The sequence below is a fragment of the Alosa pseudoharengus genome, unplaced genomic scaffold, assembly GCF_046254945.1.
Source record: "Alosa pseudoharengus isolate Yale_2024_CS ecotype anadromous, Long Island Sound unplaced genomic scaffold, YU_APseudo_1.1 YU_APseudo_1.1_scf_1, whole genome shotgun sequence".
NCBI classification, from domain to species: domain Eukaryota; kingdom Metazoa; phylum Chordata; class Actinopteri; order Clupeiformes; family Clupeidae; genus Alosa; species Alosa pseudoharengus.
The window spans coordinates 32600340-32621286 of record NW_027468564.1 but is presented as its reverse complement, the minus strand read 5'-3'; the positions used below and the strand labels follow the sequence as shown (position 1 = coordinate 32621286).

The 20947-nt window shown below is 42.5% G+C and overlaps 1 pseudogene; it reads right to left on the bottom strand.

Moving 5' to 3' along the window:
- Positions 1 to 1239: 1239 nt before the first annotated feature.
- Positions 1240 to 20947, bottom strand: LOC143125473 (NACHT, LRR and PYD domains-containing protein 3-like; annotated as a pseudogene).

The window sequence follows — 20947 nt, the reverse complement described above, 5'->3', positions numbered from 1 at the left end:
CAGCTGGGTAGCTCAGATAGGCCCTACTTGTTAGCCCACAACCAGCCCACATGGGCCCAGATGGGTGTGTTACCTGGGGACTGTTTCCCATCTTCACCAATACACAACATGTTGTTATGGTTATGTTATCACCCAGACAGAAGGGAAATACTCTTTTCTGATTAGCTGGTAGGGTGGTCATTATTTCTGTATAATGTGACACCTATGAAATAGATCTGGTAAAAAAAGTTTAATCATTGTTCCATACCAATGCTCATTTGAATGGTAACTATAACAACCATAGTAAATGACGGTTGAGCGTGGAAGCAGGCTTCGTAACAATGTAATCAACTGCAAACAAGTTAACTGCCCACCTTAATCACTGTCAGGACCAAAGAAAGTAGTACAACAAACTAAAGTCGGCCACCACATCCCAGTCATCCATGCACAGTATAGTCACAGTATAGTCACTCTCCATAGTGAATCCTCTCACCTTAATGCATATAGCCTTGTGTATACCTTACCAGTCTATGGCTTCTCACCCTTTTGGGAAAGTGAATGATTGTTCATACTGTAATAGTCTGAGAAAATAAAGAAGCAGGAGCGTCAAAGCGGCTGGTCCTTTGGTGTGTGGTTTTGATGTCCTGTGGTATTTTTCTTCCCTTCTCTCCAAAAATATTTTTTCATTGTTTTTTAAAAAAAACAGTACACTTGCCAGTTATGGGACAGTGTGTATCTGAGTAAGGGAACTATCACAGACATGCATCTTATAAATGTGTCACTGTCACCTGCCCATGACGGGATCTAGCATTTCCAAAGTGTCATATTAAAGGAAAACTCGGACAATTTTCCACAAAGATCTTTGTTTTTCAAGGTCACTTAGTGCTGTTGGTACAGATTTTTTTTAAGTGCTACCTAGCTCAAGTTGCTGCAGCCAACAGCTAGAGCTGTTAGTGCTACACTCTGTGGGCATGATTTTAAAAATGTCACACCCATACAAATGTTTATCACATTCAGCAATCATCTCCTCACAACCTGCTAGCTTCCCATTCCGTGAGAACACTGTAAAAAAAAACTCTGTAGGCAGCCCAGGTTCCAAAAACTGGAAATAAAGTGGGGGCAGCATATCCCCCAAACCAAAACAAAACCCTGCATGGAGTTTCTCTGGGAATACTGAAAGGAGGGACAAGGATACAAGGATACAAGGACAAGCTAATGTGGAAAAAAACAAGCAAACAGTTATATCTGGAAATGTTCAGCTTTATTACACCTGAAAAATAAAACCTATAAGCGTACAAACCAAGGTGCATAAACTGACATTAACAGAGCCAATTGGCCCTTTTCATACACACACAGATCAGAAAGAGAGAGAGAGAGGTATAGGGAGAAAGAAAACCACATATGTTTCCCTTAACATATATTTACTGTAACAGTTATGAATAAAATGATAAACAATTTTTACATGTTAAACTGTTCCATGATAATCACATATATTTTCATCGAAATACCAGAGTGTGTATTCATTATCATTGTTTTCCATCAAGGTACAGTTGTGTATGAACAGTAATTTGTCTCTGCAGACTTTGGTGTTCCTGTACAGTATGTTTAGGACATCATGTGATCTGGCACAGGGACACTGATGAGCTAGAATAAACTCTAAACCCAGGATAGAGGGGCTCTGTGAATGTGGAGTGGAACGTGTGCAGGTGGGTGAGAGTCTGAAAGGAGACGCTGTAGAAGGACAGAGTGCCTGCTGGCCAGTCCAAGTACACTCCAACTCTGCTGGAGTGGGAGGAGGGGGCAGGTATGTGAGTCACCTTCTTATTGTGCCAGGCAGTGTAACTGTAACCAGAGCACTTCAGACTCCAGGACTTGTCATTACCTCCAAACCCACAGGCAGCACTCTCCCCTTTCCTCTGGATGCTTTTATAGGCCACCGCTATATTAACCTCATCACCACTCCACTCAGCCTCCCAGTAGCAGCGTCCAGACAGACCCTCTCTACACAGCAACTGAGAGTAGGAGTCAAATCTCTCTGGGTGGTCAGGATATGGCTGACACTGACTCACACATGTCACCTTTCTGTTCTCCTCAGGGAGAGATAGAAGTTTGTGTGCTGTGTTTGGGTCCAGCGTGAGCTCACAGGCATCTGCACACAAGAAGAGAGGAGAGAACACCCTCATCAGAACAGGGGGAAGGAAAGCGCTTTTTCAAACACAAACATGCACATGCACACTCACACTTGACCACATACACTGTCACACGCATATTGAAAATCTCATAATTTGTTGAAAATTCTTGTACAGAAAAATACACACATCTTGTTGTGCACACACACACACACACACACACACACACACACACACACACACACACATACACACTCTGCTCTGTATGTGTGTGAGTGTGTGTGTGTGTGTTATGTAGTCAGACTTCCTGTGCATCATCCTGAAATCCTGGAAACATAAGAGGTTGTGTGTGTGTGTGTGTGCGTGTGTGTGTAAGGGCAGCTGTATGAATAAATGTTATGTTATTCCCATCTAAATCAGAAAATCAGAATCAGCTTTATTGGCCAGGTTTGCGTAAACAAACAAGTAATTTGACTTAGGTTAATCTTTGCTCTCAAAGCAAACACTCACTTAACATAAAAGAATAAACAAATAGAATAAGAATAAAATAATAAAAAACAGAACAGTAAGAATAGAATGAAGGGCAGTAGAATATGGCTATGTATAAGAATAAATACAGTGTGTACATTTGCAAATTAATAGACACTGTGGGTGGAATAGGGTAATGCAATTGTCTGGGGGGGGGGGGGGGGCAAGATGCAATATACAATTGAAAAGAGGGTGGGAATAGTGCAATATCAGTATAGACTGAGGATTAAGATTAAAAATAAATACAGGCAGAAGATTGAAGTACACATGAGGTAGATGAGCAGAACAGTGTTGATTGACTTTGTTCAGTGTAAGGGTGGGGGCTGTTTCTGAGTGTTCAACAAAATGACGGCTGGTTTTAGCGAACACTGCCCTGTATCGTCTACCAGAGGGAAGGAGGTTGAACAGTTTGTGACCAGGATGTGAGGGGTCTGTAGAGATTTTTGCTGCCCTTTTCCTGACCCTTGATTGGTACAGGTCCTGGATGGAGGGAAGGTCAGCTCCAATGATCCTCTCTGCAGCCCTAATTGTCTGTTGCTGTCTGGCCCTGTCCCGTGACAGTGATGGAGGTGCAGATGACAGACTGAATGATGGCTGAGTAGAAAGTGGTCAGCAGCTCCTTAGGAAGATTAAACTTCCTTAGCTGTCTCAGGAAGTATATCCTCTGCTGGGCCTTTTTCTGAATGATGTCAATGTGGAGGGACCATTTTAGGTCCTGTGAAATGGTTGATCCCAGGAACCTAAATGAGTCCACATTGGACACTGTGTTGTTCTGAATGGCGGGGGGGGGGGGGGACCTCCTAAAGTCCACTGTCATCTCCACAGTCTTCTTGGGGTTAAGCTCCAGGTGGTTCTGACTGCACCACTGGACCAGCTGTTCTACCTCCTGCCTGTAAGCAGACTCATCACCATCCTAGATCAAACCAATGAGGGTGGTTTCATCTACAAACTTCAGGAGTTTTACAGATGGGCCCTTTGAGGTGCAGTCATTAGCCGTGAGGGGCAGCTGTGGCCCACTGGTTAGCACTCTGGACTTGTAACCGGAGGGTTGCCGGTTCGAGCCCCGACCAGTGGGCCGCGGCTGAAGTGCCCTTGAGCAAGGCACCTAACCCCTCACTGCTCCCCGAACGCCGCTGTTGAAGCAGGCAACTCACTGCGCCGGGATTAGTGTGTGCTTCACCTCACTGTGTGTTCACTGTGTGTTGTTTGTGTTTCACTAATTCACCGATTGGGTTAAATGCAGAGACCAAATTTCCCTCACGGGATCAAAAAAGTATATATACTTATATACTTATATATTAGTGTAGAGGGAGAAGAGTAGTGGGGAAAGGACACACCCCTGTGGGGCGCCTGTGCTGATGGACCGGGTTTTGGATGAGATGCTCCCCAGTCTGACATGCTGCTGAACGTCAGTCAGAAAGCTGATGATCCACTGACATGTAGAGGCAGGCACTGAGAACTATGTGAGCTTCTGATGTAGGAGTTCAGGCATGATGGTATTGATCGCCGTGCTGAAGTCCACAAACTGTGAGAACTGGGTGAGCTGCTGATGTAGGAGTTCAGGCATGATGGTGTTGAACGCCGAGCTGAAGTCCACAAACACGATCCTGGCATACGTCATTGGGGAGTCAAGGTGGTGCAGGACGAATTGCAGTCCCATATTGACGGCATCATCCGCCGACCTGTATGTCCTGTGGGCAAACTGCAGGGGGTCCAGCAGGGGACCTATTATGTCCTTCAGATGGCTCAACACCAGTCTTTCAAAGGATTTCATGACCACAGACGTCAGGGCAACGGGCCCGTAGTCAATTATTCCTGTGATGGTGGATTTTTTGGGGACTGGGATGATGATGGAGCATTTGCAGGCGCGGTCTTAACATAGAGGCATAGGTTGCATAGGCTGCTTGGGGCCCCTTACCAGTAGTCTCAGTAGGGGGGCCCCCAACCAACCTCAAAAAAAGAAAGAAAAAAGAAAAAGGCCCTTATCGTAAATTGTATTAATAGAAATATGTTGAAACATTGAAGTACTAGTTAAAATGTCCAGTTCATGGTTATCTGTCCCTACACACACCCCCGACTTTCACAATGAAATGCTTTTTACGAAAGATAAACAGCACACAGACACAGTGACGAGAGGTGAAGTTATGCAACTTTACTTTGTCACTAGATTTATTTTTGGCCAGCGACCTTTGGCCATACCTACCGACAGAAAATGGCATCTAGCAACTAGCGACACATTTCGCGACTTCTCGCAACGATGATAAAACTCTGTTTCGCTGAAACGTCAGAACATCTCCACTCTCATGCCTGTTTCGTTGATGAATTAAGCTACATCGCAAATTCACCTAAAGCGTTGCCCCATGAATATAAAAGTAACGACTGGCCTATGTAGTAGGCCTAGGCCTATCAGCCCATTTTATTACTATCTATAAGAACAGCTCATACAACGTCATTGGAAGGTGCAGCAACTTCGGGTGAAATTACAATCAGAGAATGTCTAATAACGTAGACGGGCTCTGTTACAATCAGTCAACAAGACGGGAGCAATAACATGATGACAGGGAAACGGAGACACTTGACAGCATCGTTCAACAAGCACATTGAACAAGGAAAGTGGGCTACAACTTCATTCACAAGCAAAGATAGTTCAAAATCGAGCATACAAGTAAGAAAAATCTACAGCATTAATTTAGGCTATGTAGCATGGACAGATGGACGGAAGAGTAAAAAAAAATTAGTCTGTCTGTCCGAGTGACATTGAAGCCTAGCTTAAATAGATCCATATAGGCCTAGCCATTTGCCTGGCGAGCCAGACCCACATTAAAATGTAGGGTCTGGGCACTCACCGTTCGCAGTGCTCAGTCCGAGGGGCAGGATAATCAGTTGTCTTTCAAATTCCCTCTGCACGCAATAGGATATTTGTTTTCAAGTAGCAGGGAATTCAAGCCAAACTGTTGCAACTCTGCCATCAATCATTATGTTAAGCCCACCAAACGACTCTATACACGATTTCAATGGCCTGATTAAGTTTCGATTTCTGGAGCTCACAAGCCAACGGAGAGTTGCTAGATTAGCCCTGGCAGCAAATGTAATTTGCTGCCGCTAGGGGTGCGTCTAGATTTCTAGGCTACCTAGCCATTGCTGTAAGGTTAAATTGTGTGTATGCTACTCTATGGTGAAGTTATAATCAGACTTCAAGCAGTGCAAAGCAGCAGGGAATAGGTTGGAAATGACTGCTTTTCAGCCACCTGATGCTCATTCTGGTGTAGGCTATGACAAGATAATGTAGTATACAGAAGTGTAAAGTGTATAAATTAATATGCAAGTAGCCGATATTAAATGAAATATATTTAAATTAGACTCTTAAAGTTGCCTATATGAGTCGGAGAAAAGGAAACAGGTGTAAAGGGGAATTAAAGGGCCATCACCGGGTTTTTTTTATGAGGGGGGGGGGTGCTCTGTTGGTTTCTATCATGACAATTAGTCTGTAGTGCTACACTTTCTGTGTTCTCTGCTTTCCATCTTCATTTTGGAGTAAATATATTGTATGCAGGGTTTAAAGGGGAAGGTTTTTTTTTCTCTTCTCCAACCTTTACTTCCCCGTAGATTAGCTTTGCCTGCCTATCCACCATTCAGTTGGTAAACTACATTTTTTACCGTTCTCTTTTAAAGATCGGATGGGGAGGCCCCATACATACCTTCGCTTTGGGCCACCAATTTGCTAACTGAGCACTCCGCCACTGAGCATTTGAAGCAGAAATAACTCATCTAGCTTTGCTTCCTCCATCCTTTCTGTTTTTGTCATTTACCCTGTCAAACACTGCTTTTGTCTCTGAACTCGACAAAACGCACCAGCCCAGTTTAGGAGCATTTAATTCAACTATTTAGTTATTCACATTAGCCTTTGCTATACTGATAAAGTATGCCAATTTGCTTCACCTTTTGTCGATGTAGATGGCTCAAACTGCACGTTTCTTCATCAAATGAACTTGTGTCTTTATTTCTGTCCAATATCGCTAACTTTAACACCCTATGCTACGTTGCTACACCAATCTCAACGTTTTTTTCTGACAGAAGTTGAAAGTTTCAACTAGCCCACCTGTGACATCAATAAGCATTTCTCCTCACTGGGTTCACATTCCAGCTGACATTTCAGACGCATATATCTGTAGTCACACAAACAGGGAGGCTATTCCAGCGCAAGCGTTCTGTTCGCGTTGCATCCGCGGCAAAAAAAATAGCTTCCACTGTTTAATAGGCTAAATGCATAGGGGCTGCATTCACATAATCGTTGCTGGATCAGACAAGTTTTTAATTGGGCTCTTGTCTCACAACGCATCAAGATGCGTTCGCGTCTGAGCGTGATTTGTAAACTCAGTTGTAACCCCATACCCCCCCCCCCCCACACACACACACACACACACACACACACACACACAATATTTTCTCATCAGATCTGCGCGAACCACATAAGTCCCCTATTTTGGATTCAAAACGGCGAATTTCGCCGAAAGGTGAGGAGTTTTCATGCCTGTTTTCCGCCATGTTTTTTGTGCACGTGAGCAACGTCTTTTTGTTGTTATGTCACAGGGTATGAATAGCTCAGCTGTGTGACCAAGGCTATTCGTACCAGGTGTAAATAGACACTCCAAAATATAAACAGCCTACAGTCATGCAGTTAATGGGCTACAGTACAGTGAAGAGTTGGGAAGTATGATAAGTCAATTTGGAGTGAATATAGCCTATTCATTACGATAGATAGATAGATAGATAGATAGATAGATACTTTATTGATCCCCAAGGGGAAATTCAAGGTCTCAGTAGCATACAGACATCACACACAACATGCACTTACAGCAGAAAGGGTAAATATAAGTATATAAATATAACAAAACTCCACTGTACAATAGTGACAGTAGAAGATAAGAAAAACTAACAAAACTAAATACTAAATATACTATATAAATTAAATTAAAAAAATCCACAGTGTGCTTGAGGATGATCAAGCATGAGGCACTTGCAGTGACAGGGCCGGGACTGGCCTGTAGTTCTGTGTGCATGGTAAGGTGCTCAACAGAGTGAGTGTCATGGTGAAGGTGCAAAAAGCAGTCCAACAGTAGTCCAACAGTGCAACAGTGCAAGAATAATGTCTAGAGACCAGCATAAATAATATGGACAAATAAGAGAGTAATGTATAATGTAGACAAGGTAATATAAAAACTATGTCAGTGCAAGAATAGGTTGAGGTAATAGGGTTACAGCGATCCAGTGTTGTAGCAGAAGCCATTGGTCATGTGTGCTAATTTAGCATGAAAAACAGTGTAGCAGTAAAACAGTAGTAAGACATTAGGCTGTGGACAGTAGTAAAACAGTAGTAAAACAGTAGTGGGCAGTCAGTACTCAAACATGGGGAGGGTGGAGAGGCAGACAGACTATGCAGAGAAGTCTATCTCTCCTTTTCCCTTAAGTGAAGCATTGAACAGTTCAATGGCTCTGGGGACAAATGACTTCCTCAGCCTTTCAGTTGTGCATGGCAGTGAGCGAAGTCTCCAGCAGATCAAGCTATTTTGCTTTATAATAGTGCTGTGGAGTGGATGACATTCATTCATCATCCAAGATGTTGATCAGTTTGCTCAGGGTCCTTTTATCTGATATTGAAGTGATGCACTCCAGTTCGGCTCCCACGACAGAGCCAGCTTTCCTTACTAGCCTGTCTGAGTGAATATAGCCTATAGTACAGTATTGAGAATGGTCTCTCTCCTCATAGCCGCGTAGCCCTGATGGTTACGCACAGTGCATACGGCAGTCCACCTGCAGGCACCACTGGGTGTGTTTGTGTGTGTGTGTGTGTGGCCTTAGGTATTTCATTCATCATCCCCGAATCATGGAAATAGTCTATATTTGGTGTGTATGTGTCCAAAGTGACCATGATACAATTCTTTAACCAATCCCTGCCATGTGATGTCATCAATGTGAACCTTCTACTCCACCCACCCACTGCTATTTTCAAATTTCCCTCAAGAAACAACCAACGGGTCACCATATCTTATCTTAATACAGATAAGTCATTGCATAGTTCCATCTAAAATAGCTAAAGAAAATAATAACTAGAATGACTAGATTACATCACATGGCAATGATTGGTTAAAAAGTTGTTGCTTCCATCCCAGGGCCACAGCCAGCTACCAAGCCAAAGGTGCTTACTGCCAGGACTTAAATCATGCATTCCAATGGATGAACTAGACTACATGTTTTCTTTTTTGGGTGGAATTCATAGGGATGACTAAATCTAGCATTCCTATGGGTGCACTAGTGAAAGGGCCAGACACTGCTCAAGGATCATACTGTATGTAAAGCTAAACCTATGAACAAACACAGACTCTTTCTATTTGTCACACATACACTTCCACACCCACACATATTGTACAGACAAACCCACACACACACACTTATTGTTTCTACATATTCAGAATCAAACATACAGTAATTGTTTTTTTAACAAAAAGAAAAAAAGAATCACTCACATTTTCTCAGTCCTGGTTTAATCCTGTACTTTCCTCCGTCTTCATACCTTAACAAGGATCCAAGAAATACAGTTGAGGCTAAATACTTGATAAAATATTCCTGTATCATTGTAAGCTAAATTGTGTCATTTTTTACAATGTAGCACAGAAGTGCTTTTCAAACTCCAAGAGTTGGTTTGAAGCAGAAAGGACCACTAAATATGAATATATCTATCTTAAAGACAAAAAAAAACCTTGAATTTCCCCTAGGGGATCAATAAAGTATATATCTATATATCTATCTATCTATGTGAGATTGCCTTTCAAACACTGACTGAGAAACTAATGTAGGCATACAGAAAAAACACCCAGACTCCCTCACCAATACTCCCTAAATACAGGCAATATATCAAGTGTCCTACCAGGGACAAAAACACACTAGTTCACTGCTACACAGATTTAAAAGAAGTCTATAGCACTGTCTCCTGTGCAGCTCTAGAACTTTCCGACCACTGTCTGTGTCATCTCATCCCAACCTACTGGCAGAAATTAATAATTTAATAATAAACCTGTGGCAAGGACTGTGAAGTGGACAAGGGCGTGAAAGCTGGAGTTACAGGCCTGCTTTGACTGCACTGACTGGGGCATTTTTGAACCTGCTGAACTCACTGACACTGATATCAGTTTTTGTGAAGACATTTGTAAAAGTACTTTTGCACATAGAATAACAGCAAACCATGGTTAATTCCTAATGTCAGGAAGCTGCGCCAAGCCAAGGAGGAGGCCTACAGTAGTGGGGAACAGGCCCTGTATATAAGTAGGCTAGGAACAAGCTGACAAAGGAGATCAGGGTAGCCAAAAGGAACTACCGTGAGAAACTGAAAAATAGCCTCTCAGTCAATGACCCTGCATCAGTTTGGAGAGGCCTGCAGCACATCACTGACTAAAGGACACGACCCTCCCTCCCTGTAGAAAACCCCAGTCTAGTTGATGACCTGAATAACTTTGAAAAACACCATTCACACACCATTCACACACAAGGATCTGTGTGTCGCTCTTTCAAAAGCAGAAGATCAAGAAAGCTCCAGGACCTGCTGGTGCCCCACCCCCCTTGCCTGTGAGTCTGTGCAGAACAGCTGGCACCCATCTTCACCCAGATCTTTAACTGGTCTCTGGAGCTATGTGAAGTACCCTCCTGCTTCAGATGCTCCACCATCATTCCAGTCCCCAAGAAATCCTCCATCACAGGATTAAATAACTTCAGGCCCGTCGCCCTGACGTCTGTGGTCATGAAATCCTTTGAGAGACTGGTGTTCCCTAACAGGACCCACCCAAACAGGTCAGTGGATGATGCAGTCAATATGGGACTGCACTAAATCCTGCACAACCTCAACTCCCCAGGGACTTATGCCAGTTCGTGGTCATGTTTGTGGACTTTAGCTCGGTGTTTAAAACAATCATCCCAGAACTCCTCTATCAGAAGCTCACCCAGCTCACAGTGCCTGCCTCCATCTGTCAGTGGATCACCAGCTTCCTGACAGACAAACAGGAGCAGGTTAGACTGGAGAGCATCATATCCAAAACCCGGTCCATTAGCACCAAAGATTCTAGAACAGAGCTCTGTTCTAGAATCTTTGATTAGCACTGGCGCTCCACAGGTGTGTGTCCTCTCCCCGCTGCTCTTCTCCTTCTACCCTAACGACTGCACCTCGGGGGACCCTTCTCTGAAACTCCTGAAGCTTGCAGACAATACCACTGTCATAGGTTTGATCCAAGACGGTGACGAGTCTGCCAAAGCCTTTATGGCATTGAGATATAAACCCCAAGTTTGGCGGCGATGTCATCTAAGATTAAAATGTTAAACACAAAGTACTCACCTGAAAGTCTCTAGTTTACAGCAGGGATCATTCAGTATGTCTGTGAGCTCTTTGACACCTGAGTCTCCTGGGTGATTGTAGTTCATCTCCAGCTCTTTCAGGTAGGAAGGGTTTGATTTGAGGACAGAGGACAAGAAAGAACAGCCCTTCTGGGTGATCAGACATCCAGACAGCCTACAAAACAAGATTTCTCCTAAATATTAGAGATGGAAAGTGTATCAAAGTTCATATTCAGATTTAGTACTTCATACATACAGTACAGACAAACAGACAAATTCAGTCATTTTAATTTTTAAAATACATGACATATAGAGGGTTTCAACTTGCAGATGGGCAATCTATGGGCATTTTTTGCTGAAATAAATGGTAGTAAAATAATATATTGCATTACATTCCTTATCACTGACCTCAGTGTCTCCAGCTTACATTGTTGATCTCTTAGTCCCACACAGAGCAGCTCCACTCCTTCATTGTGCAGGGCATTGTCACTCATGTCCAGTTCTCTCAGATAGGAAGGTATTCTTTGTAGCACTGATGCCATGATTTTACAGCTTGTCTTGGAGAGGTTGCAGTGATTTAGCCTGTATAGAAAATACTTGTTGAACTTCCATGAATACATGTACGCATCTTTTTGCAAAGCTCTGATATTGCCTCTCATTTAGCCATATGATAAATGTTGTGATTGTGTCTAAAGTATGAAAGCACATTACAAAAATATTCAGGATCCAACACCTTGTCAATTCTAAAGGGTTCAATTTTTTAAATGGAGATTAAAGTTGTATTCCTTCCCTTCTTTAAAAGAGGACACAACTGTATATATTCACAGCTGATGAGCCAAAGAGAGTAAAAGAGAAAAACAGACTGACATATCATTTCTGAAGAGTTGCTTTTGAATTTCACTTGTTAAGCCTTTCTTGCTCATGCTGTGTGCAATTGCAATGTACTGTGGGTACAGTGTGTGCTGAACAGTGGTATGGCAGCAGGTACGTGTACCTTGACCAGACCTAACTGAGAGGTGATGTTCAGTGTGGAGAGGAAAGGGCACTGGGGGGAGATTGTTATGGTGTGAGACGCTGGACTGGTTTTGCTGCCACTATGAATCTGTGTTGGTTGTAACTTCTGCCACCGATAACAATAGTCAGCTAAGGCAGGGACTGAATATGTGAGTGCAGCGTGTGATCGGAAAAGGAACACCATATGCACAGCTTCTTCACTACTGTTCTCCATCACCAACCCGGCTCCCTTTAAACCAGCTCTTCCCTCCCTGCTACCTGCCACCCAGTGCAGGCCATGCCCCCCCCCCCCCGGTATCCACTCCCCGGTTTCCAGGATGCTTCGCTGTTGATGCACCTGCGCCTTATGATTAAAGGCACACTATGCAAGATTTTCACCTTTACAAAGCCAATTTGATGGTAAACAAACGTGTAATAGGCAAATCGTTCACCTAGCATAGCTATACAGCATAGACGTAGCGAGTCCCTACCGAGAAAACCAGCCATGCAACTTCCAAGAGCGGCACCCCGCCAAAACTTGCGAGAATCGTCTGGGGGATTACATTGTCAGTAAATATAGCTCTTTAAAGATAGTTTTTGCCTGTTGTTAATCCAAAAGCATTTGCATTGTGTACAGGGGGGATATGTTGCAAGAAGTTTGCTATTTACAATAGCAGAGTAACATATAAATACATCACAACTCTAGAGGGAGCTCTAAACTTGCCAAAAATACCTAAACCTGCATAGTATACCTTTAAATTAGCCACAGTATTCCACCTCAGTTCTGTGTTTTTTATGTCACATGTGGAGATGGAATGTAGGCTATGCATGCGTTGCTGATTCAGCTGTGTGTTGTTGTGTCCCCTTCTTTTGCTATGGAACAGGGAGTGATGAGTGGGACATTATTATTCCTTTGGGACATCTATCTATCTATCTATCTATCTATCTATCTATCTATTCAAACACATATTATTTATGTTTGTGAAGGAAAGAAAGGAGAATCACACAGTCATCAGCCAATGCCATGGGTATTTCTTGCTAAAATCAAATTGTTGGGTAAAATAATATATTGAAGCATTATATTCAATAACTTACCTCAGTGTCTCCAGTTTGCATTGTTGATCTTTTAGTCCCACAGAGAGCAGATACACTCCTTCATCCTGCAGGTCATTGTCACTCATGTCCAGTTCCCTCAGATGGGAAGGGGTCATTTGCAGCACTGATGCCAACAGCTGACAGCTCACCTTGGAGAGGTGACACCAATTTAGCCTGTTTTAAAATCAAGAATAAACGTGTCAGTTGTACACACAATCCAAACATACATAACATGTTTATTCAGTTTTATACACACTCAAACAACTGTTGAAATACTGCCATGTCCCTCAGCCAGTATATCAGTTTTTTTTTTTTTAATCATAGTAATTTGAAATACCAAGGCTATACACACCAAAGTCTTCTTGAGACTTTGACAACAGGAAGCATTCTGAGTAGCCCTTTGTCTGATTTCAGATATTTCCTCAGATCAAACTCCTCCAAGTCCTCAGCTGACATCAGCAGCAGATAAGCCAGAGCTGAACACTGGGCTGGAGTCAGGTTCTTCTCCTCATCTGCTGAGTTTATGTACCTAAAGTCCAGAAAAATAGAACAATACAAATGTTGAGAAATACAGAATCCCTCTGGCTGTGTCTGCTGACAAATAGTATGTTTCTTTTCACAACATGTTAAATACATTTCAAAGTAGCCTATGTTTTTTTAACAAGCAAGTAGGATTGGTATCATTAGATTAATTTTGAGGTGTATATGGTATGAATAAATACGTGTTCCCACCAGCCCTCCACTCTGCAGTTAGTTATCGTCCCAATATTGCTCTGGCTGGCCTTTTAGGTAGCCAGCATACCAGTTTTAGACAGATGCGGGCAGAGAATTGTCTTTCAAACTGCCTAGGCCAGCGCTACGACCATATCCGTATCCGGTCGGCAAAACGGCAAATACATCCTTCTTCGAAAGGAATGACTTAAGTGCATTGTGTTGCTCAACTTTCAAAGAAAAGCACAAGTCCAACTCCTCCAAAGTTGACACCAACACCGATTCAAACAACCGCTCTTCGTTCGCCATAGCCACCTTCCTTGTTGTTCACTGTCGCAGGACTGTCGTTATCCTGTTAAGCCCGCCTTAAGACTCTCTTACTAAAATAGAGCGCTGTGATTGGATGACGTCCACGGTGTCAGCCAATAGAAATTCCTATGGTTTGATACTAGACGTACAGAGGAGCCTCTCGCTGCAGCCTGCGGGAAGGCGGAGCTTGACATCAAGCCCAGCCCACATCCAAGTCAGCCATGTTTTTTTGTATTACGTCACGCAGTTTAAAATTGCTGGCGGCGAGAGGGAGGCAGTCAGAGCCAGGACTCGCAACGAGACTGAGCGAGCTGCTAGTGCTACATTCTACAAACCTGCAACTTACTGCAAAACACGTTTTATTGTGTAATTCAACACATAAACTGTGGATTCAAACCAGTGCAGCAACTCGCAACAGCACCAACGTTTCCATAAGAACGCTGTTGTCACACTACTCGTTCGTCAGATAGGAACTAGCTAGCTGGCTAGCTAGCCAGCAAAGTGCACCCAGATGGCAAGAGGCTGGCGGCGGCCCACCGGTTTCGCAGTCGCCGGCGGACCGCTGAGTTTTTGCACATCGGTTCTACCGCGGTCCGCTGGGCTAACGAGCCTCAGATTTGACAACCTTTTCTTTATTCATTTATACGGCGGACTGCCGGTGGCCTAACGTTACCATCGTGGGTTGCTGACAAGTAGCTTATCTACCGGTGGTCCGATAGCTGCTTGCTATCTGGGCAGTAGCCTATATTTGAGATGAGGATGTTGAGCTTGATCTAACCGGTTAACGTTACACAATGCATGTTTCTGGTTCACCTGTTGTTAATAAAGCAAAATCGAGCTGAGTTGGATGTGGGCGGGGCTTGATGTCAAGCCTCGCCTTCCCGCAGGCTGCAGCGAGCTGTACTACGAGGAGGTACAGGCTGAGCAAATTAATTTGCCGCCGCTAGGGTGCGTCTAGATTTCTAGGCTAATGGCAAGACATTATATGCAGGCAAATCATGGATCTCCAGCTTCATTGAAATTTTGGGGGATAGAAAAAATACAGTAAATACACCCTCCAGAGGCGGAGACATGATCAAAAAACTCTTATGTAGGGAGGCGTTTTGGATATTTACCCTTAACACACCTGAACCTCATGGCTTAAAAGAGGAAATAAATTACAGGATTTTAATCTGCCTGTTTAAAAATCAAGAATAAACTTTTCATTATTATGCTGTCTGTGTGTCTCAGTTGTACACACAATCAAAACATGCATATCCATTATTGTTAGTTTTTGCAGAATACAAATGTTAAAAATTAGCCTGGCTAGCGCCACCACTTCTCAATAAGACGTGGTCTGGGAACCAAACGTTGATTTTTCTCGTATTTGAAAAAAAATGCCCAGATCCGTTTATTGGGTGCCACGGATTTCTATCAAATGCGTCTGTGCATAGCTCATCATCGTCTTGCTTTCCCCCCTGTTCTGTGATTGGTTCCCTATCTGAGGCAAAAATTAGGGCGGTAGTTTCCAGGCTGCCTCAAATTGCGCGCAAGGCAGCATGGGAACACCCAGGCTAGTTAAAAATGCCATTCTAACAAAGAATGTAATTAAGTACACAATTGATGTGTACTATAACACTGGTGTTATACTAATTCATTTGGCAGTTCCTTCAAATGGAGCCACAGGTCACCATGGCCACCCACTTGGAACCAGCACCCATCCAATTTTTTGTGTTAGAATATGAAAACGTCATGTTAGAATTATTAAACAGTTACTATAATATATCCATAAATAATAATAAGTATAACTATTTTGTTTTATCACCCATCCTCTACCTGATTGTTATTGTCGACAAGTCATTGTTTTCTGATTTTTTCATTCTACATCAAGTCATTCTGTCTTTTGGTGTGATCCTAACATGTCAGGGAGTGAGGTACTGTACGTCTTGACAACTGTACATCCTAGCCTACATTCAGGGCTTAATTGCCAGAGATCTGTATGAATTACCTGTTCATTTCATCAACCAGTGACTTGTCTCCAAGCTCATTCAAACAGTGAAAGAGGTTGATGATCCGTTCTGATGAGATGTCTTCCTCCCTGATCTTCTCTTTGATGTATTCAGCTGTTTTGTTGATGCTCTCTTCTCTAACACACAAATGTGGCAGCAACACATGCAGGGAGGAGCGGATTCCAGGTTTCAACATTGGAGCCAGGCCGAGGAGGAAGCGCACAAAAAGATCAAATTGTCCATTATCGCTGTGCAGGGCCTTTTCAACAGCAGAGCTGATAAGGTCAAACGTGGAGGGTTTGGACAGCCAGCTGATGATCTTCATCATTGTTTTGACTAGAGGGCTGCTAGTCCATTGTGTTGGCTTTTCATGAAGAAAATAAAGTGCAGCCAAGAATTCCTGCACACTTAGGTGAACAAAGCTGAATATCTTCTCTCCAGTTGCAGCACTGTCAACGGTGAAGATCTGTGTACAAACTCCAGCCTGCAATGCTCCAGAATGTACATGAATACCACACTCTTGCAGGTCCTTCTCATAGAATATCAGGGTGCCTTGCTCCAGATGTTTGAATGCCAATTTCCCAAGCATAACAAGGAACTGCCCTTTTTCTTCTGCACTCATCTTCTCGTCAAAGTATTTGTCATTCATTCTTCTAATCTGAGAGACACTATACAGTGTGTACATTTCTGTTAAAGTTTTGGCCGCTTCTCCTTTGCTCTCATCTCGTAGTATTTCATCCTGCACACTCGCTATGATACGGCAGAATACTGGCATGTGACACATGATGTGGAGGCTTTTGTTCCTCTTGATATGATCAATGATTCTCTTGGCATTTTCTGGATTGTTGATGTTCTTCTGAAAGAACTCAATTTTCTGGTCATCATTGAATCCTTGCACCTCTGTCACCAAGTTGAAGCACTCATCTGGGATCAGACTGGCTGCTGCAGGTCTGGTTGTAACCCAGATCAGTGCAGAAGACAGAAGCATGCCTTTAATGAGACTTGTTATGAGAATGTCCAGTGATATTTTTTCGTCAGGCTCAGAGATCCACTCTTTAAAGTCCAGCTGGAGTCTGCTTTCATCCAAACCGTCAAAGACAAAGAGAATTTTGCATCCACAGAATTCAGGGAAATGTTTCAAATCTTTCATATCAGGGTAGAAAAACAAAATAAGACCCAAAAGGCTGTAGTGTTCTTCTTTCTTCAAGTTCAGTTCTCGAAATAAAAGAACAAAAACAAAGTCTATGTCTTGATTTGACTTGTCCTCAACCCAGTCCATGACAAATTTCTGTACTGCAACAGTTTTTCCCCCACCAGCGATTCCCAAAGTCAAAACACTTCTGGCAGAGTTGGCTGTGAATATGTCTTCCAGCTTGATTTGTTCATCTACAGACTTTGGCTAGCCCCGATTTGTCTCATGTCAATTGCTGCCATTTCGTGTTCACTGCTGACTCCTCCAGTGCGGCCCTTTATGATGTGAAGATCAGTGTACATATCTTGTACAGTGTACTTTTTAGAATCTTGATGTACAGTAGAGAACCTGTTTTTTAGATGGACTTGAAGCTTCTGTTTTAGTGATGATTTTGTAACTGTCAATGCATCGTCTTTGTGAAGACAACAAAAAATAAAACAAAGAATATTATTGATTTTTTTTAGGGAACTGTGAAATGTAAGTGAACTACTGTCCCTTGTGTAATGAGTTAAATAGTGAATGTAATATAATAGTCTGAGATAACAGAACTGGTCAAAATGTGCATGGTATTTACAAATTGATAGTTGATCATAGCTGTAAATGACGTTAAACATTGGAATGGATAAAATCAGACCTTGCTTTTCAGATGCTAGACTGGCCATGGCTGTGGTAATTTGGGGCTGTGAAAACATGTGAGAAACACAAAGAGATTAGTCTGAAGCATGGAGCTGGATATGAGTTTAGTACAGTACTCCCATAAAAATATCATCATGTAAATGTTATAAAACAGCTTTTTTTTACATCATAAAGTAATTCTGCTTAGGGCACCCAAATGGCCAGCAACAGCAGTGCACCAAACAACCTGCTATTTTACTACAACAGTTAGGTCCACTCAAAGTACTAGTTAAATAGCAAATATGAAGCACAGCTGAAGACTGTCACAAGATATAAGCAGCATCTCCTCTACAGGATAAATGTTTTTTATTCAGTAATTCGAACATTATTGGGGTAAGTGTTGCTTTTTTCAGGCTATGTTTTCAATGGTAACCCATTGTCAGTCAATAGTAAAAATAATTAACTGTTCGCCAATTAGGAATAAAGGAAGGCACAACCGAGAGAGTGTGGCAATTTAGCATCAACTTTAATCAGCACAACTTCAGACAAACAGCCCAGGAGACAGGCAGGATACGTTTAACAATACCGAGAGCCCCACGGCGCATGCACCGGTGAAACGTAAATAATTACCACCACCACTGTGACCGCCTTTCTTCCCTACACCCACCCTTTATCTGCGGGAAAAAGCATGTCAACAGGTCACAGTTGTGTAAACCAAACAGTTAGGGCTGTTAAGTTTGATGATGTAAACAGTTGTAAAAAACTCAATTGATTTCTGATTGGATGAGAGGCATTTGACAGTTACTGAGAGAGAAAATGGTACAAATGGAGTAGGGTGAGAGAGTTCAAATGAGCATGTGATGTAATACTGTACGTAATCAAGTAAGCAAATTATTTTAGGCTCTATAAACTATTGTTTGCACAAGCACATCCCCATGTACTGCTTTTATAAATGGAGTCTTGGTCAATTTAATTTGGCCTTTTTTATATTAAAAAAAAAATCTCCTTAACAGACCGTTGCTAAGTATAACAGACCGCTGTCAAGGAAAATGGGTTCTGTGCTTCTATTTCACGTCTTTCATATCACTACGCAAGAATTAGAACTTCATTCAAAAGTGAAAGCCCCTGGAATTCAGTGAAATCTGTATGGAATATGGCAAATGTGTAAATCTGCCTTGAACAGGACATCACCACAAACTGAGGCACCATCCACTCGAAAGTGACAGGTATATTTTTTCTTATCGTTTTCAAAACCTTTCCCATCCACACGACACAGGTTTAAAAAAAAATCTTTCCTCCACATGAGGCACAAAACAAGTGAAAATGCTGTAGTACTTGACCAGTAGACAGTGCCGTGGCAGTGCAGAGGCTTCACACAAATTCATGAAGAAGAGACAACAATCTTACAAACATTCCCACGGAAAATTCAGTTTTCAATGGGTTTGAGAAATGAAAGTTGCATTATGTTGAGTTACAAGCAAGTTACACTGGGGCATTAACATTAGCTTGTCATGCTAGTTAAACCTGCATTGTAGTCATAGGTTGTAGTGCTTCTATGTTCGCACAAAATTTCATAAAACTTGACATGCGCTTTGGGAGAAAATGGAATTGAACACTACGGTATGTCCAATACTTTAATATGTTGGTTTAATGTGCAGCATTGGGCCCAATATTCAGAATGTGGTTTAATGTTCTGCATTTCTCACTAGTGGGTCACTTTGACACTAAAAGTATGATTCTACGTCTGCATCATGACCCTGTGTGATATCTGTACTGTTCTTTTAAACATGATAATGTAAGGCGCCAGAGTGGATATCACTTGTTGTTGTCTATTCTGCATCAACAGTCATTTTCGTCATTGATTAAGGTAGACTGAATGTCTCCTGGCGTTGCCACAGTCACTGTATGATTATCTATTTCTTACTGTTGGGTACTTAAACCCTGGATGATTCTGTGTCAAGTCAGAGACGCATATTCTGGAGTACGCTGTGCTACGGGTGTGCCTCTCTCCTGTATACAGCCTAATTAAAACCTTGCATCTTGATTTGTAGTTCTTCGTGACTGGATCTCATATTTCACTTTGGTACATAATATTTTTACCAACAGCTTAGAGGCTGTCAGGGTTATCATACACATCAAATTTGGTGCAATTCAGAACATCTTAGCCAGTGGGCTAGCGTAGTGACTTAAGAAGCATGTATTAGCATTTTAATTTTTTTACTGGGGGGGGTGGTATGGTTGTGGATGATGTGGTGCAACGTTTCGGGTAGTTATTCGGCAAAAAACTGAATTTTTTGGCTTTTTGTAGGCCTAGCAAGGGGGGAGGGGGGGTTGAAGTGGTCTCCATTGACCAACCGCTATGATCACAATAGTCTTGCTTTGCCTTGCCTTTCAGTGTTTATAAATGAATGCGACCTTACCATTCCAGTATCACTAAAGGTTGCGTTGTGCTCCATCCCCCCAGAGTAAGTTGCAGCGTCCACATTGATCTCTCCACCTTCTCCAGCCAGACCTGTGGAATATTGCTCACCTCCCACTAAGAGAAGGGAACGAAAGATGAAGGAGAGAGAGCAGACAAAGACATGCAAAGTGACAGACGATGGTAGGATGGGGTGAGAGAGGGAGAGGCAGAGAGATGAACGACAGGGCAGGAGGAAAGGATAAAGAAAGAAGGTAAAGTAAAGATACACAGTGAAAGAAAAATCAGACAGAAAGAGGGAATGATGCAGTGAGAAGAGATGTTGACAAGGAAATGGAAGAGAAAGAGATCAAATGAAACAGAAATAGTCAATGAGAAAGTAAGCAGAGTGAAGAGGAATAAGGAACCGGAGGGAAAAAAACAGAATCAATAAATACATAGGTTTCTTACAGGTATATGCACAAAAGACTGTAAGCTACACACTTTTTGCCAGATCCTTCTCCAAGTCCATGGCCAGCTGGTTGTGGTTCATCTTCTGCAAGATGGTCACCATGATGCCCCCAGCTTCCGTGCTGTACATCTGCACCATCAAGTCCACGGTATCATCCGT